We start from the raw sequence: 2357 nt of genomic DNA on the forward strand, positions 1-2357 counted from the left end.
AGAACAGCTAAACTAGCCTAGCTGCCTCCTAGCTGCTTATACTAATGCAGGGAGTGAATGAGGGGTTGTCTTGCTCGCTGAGTGAATCTAGAATGCCTCTTAACTCAGAAGTTCTATATAAATGGAGATCAGTAAAATAGAAGAGTTTTTGTAATTAAATCAGCCATTGTTCTACCGATTGTAATAGAGTTCCTGAAGGTTCAGTTTCACCTGTGCTAACAGTGGAGTTCAAGCTGTTCACTATAGTGTGGATGTATTCTGGGCTGTGGGTAACAGTTACTTTCTGTGCGTCTTGCTAAAACTGTATAGCGTTCCCTTTCTGTAGGGAACTCTGAGCTTACTTCATAGCTAAAAGGAAGTATTCTTTTGTATGAGTTCAGCTTCCTGTGTCTTAAAAGATCTAATTAATTACTGTAAAACTGTAATTAGTTATAGTGGTCTCTGGATTACTTTTAACACTTTTTTTAGTTGATGTTCCACTGACAAGTGAGACGTGTTCATAGTTCAGTTGTTCCTCGGCACACAAATCACATTTGTATTTCACAGTGTGTGGTTCTAGGGGGTTATTTTGTGACTTGGACTTCTCCCGGGTGTCATCTTCATAGCAAAACCTTACATTCCGTTATCGCAGTGGCTTGTCAGCCTTTATGGTGAAGCACAAATTCATTCCTGGGTCTCTGCAGAGAAGACTCTTCTCATCACAGGTTCATGGTTTTTTCACTGTTGGTTGTGCTAGAAAGAGTATGGACAGGGGTACGCTAAAGCACCTTGGACAGGAATGTGGTCCTCGGTTGTTAGTTTTGGGGTTTGTGCAGGCAGTGTTGATTTTATTGAGCTGCTTCTTGCCAGGCAGTGTGTGTTGATAATCTGTTCCTCACACGCTTTTTTTTCCCAGCTGCCTCAACGAGAGGCTGTTGATCTGCATGTAGATAGGAGCAGAGAAAGCATTTTATGTTTGGGTGGTGTCTGCTCATAAACACGACTGAAATTGAAGTTAGGCAAAGATGCTTAAGCCCAAGCACAGCTGTATATTGAAGATCTTGCATCACTTCTCACCAACATGGTGAAGTCTTCTATTTTTTCCCTGTATTTACAAAATTAGAGATTCTTGGAAAGAACATGTTCAGGATTCTCTGTGATATAGTAGAGATCATACTGGTAATGAGAGAAATGGGCTAAAGGAAATCGATTATTTCTCTCCTTAATAGAAGAAACAAACCTGCAAGCAAGGCAGGTTGAATTAACTGAAATGAAGCTGCTGAATGAAGAATGTATTTTATTCTTTTCTTTGTTGGATGTTGCCAAAACACTGTAAATATTGTTAATAAACATGTCTAAAAGTGTTAAATATTATGCCAAAATATTCTTTGTCTTGTTGAGACTCACAGTCTTTCTGGACAGAATTACAGAAGGTATTTGAGCTGAAGATAAACATCAGATACTGCTCCAAGATAATTTTTCCCACATACTCTGGTTGGAGTAGGTGTGATACAAGGCAGCTTTGTACTACATAAACTGCTTAGATATTCTGCTTTAACACTAAAAGCACAAAGAGCAGCAATACTTACTTTGGCCAGGGAAGTTACGTAAACAGATAGAAGCCAAGAGGCCACATATGGTAATCCATACATACTAGTAGTTATTACTAGAAAATCATGAGTAAACCTAAATAATTTTGCAGTTCATTTGGTAGCCCAGGTTTTTGATATTTCTAACTTTACTAGTGTAATTCTTTTGTTTAGACCAGTGGTTCCAAGCAGAGAAAAGTTAATTTCTTTGAATTACAGAATTCATGAATAAGCATGGATTCTAGGCATTATTGGACTTAGCACCAATTCAGGTGACTTTGAATATAAACAAAAGCCTTGAACTACTCTAATTATTCCAGTATACTTAATTTTCCAAGAGTGTTTGCTGTTTCGGTAACATGGAGATGCATTGTAAGTTATTAGTAAGCAGCAAAGATAATCATAGAATCATAGAATGGTTTGGGTTGGAAGGGACCCCTAGAGGTCATCTAGTCCAACCCCCCTGCAGGAGCAGGGACACCTTGAACCACATCAGGTTGCTCACAGCCCCATCCAACCTGGCCTTGAATGCTTCCAGGGATGGGGCCTCCACCCCCTCTCTGGGCAACCCCTGCCAGGGTTTCACCAACCTCATTGGAAAGAATTTCTTCCTTAGATCCAGTCTAAACCTACCCTGGTTTAGTTTAAAACCATTCCCCCTTGTCCTGTCCCAGCTGGCCCTACTAAAAAGATTGTCCCCATCTTTCCTATAGGCCCCCTTTAGGTACTGAAAGGCCGCAATCAGGTCTCCCTGCAGCCTTCTCTTCTCCAGGCTGAACACCCCCAAAT

At 40.4% G+C, this 2357-nt stretch overlaps 1 protein-coding gene across 2 annotated transcripts in view; it reads left to right on the forward strand.

Moving 5' to 3' along the window:
* EPC2 (enhancer of polycomb homolog 2) overlaps nucleotides 1-2357 on the forward strand; it is a 54593-nt gene that overhangs the window by 18810 nt on the left and 33426 nt on the right. The window lies entirely within an intron of this gene.

Source organism: Egretta garzetta, unplaced genomic scaffold (assembly GCF_000687185.1).
Source record: "Egretta garzetta isolate BGI_Z169 unplaced genomic scaffold, ASM68718v1 scaffold208, whole genome shotgun sequence".
Taxonomy (NCBI): Eukaryota; Metazoa; Chordata; class Aves; order Pelecaniformes; family Ardeidae; genus Egretta; species Egretta garzetta.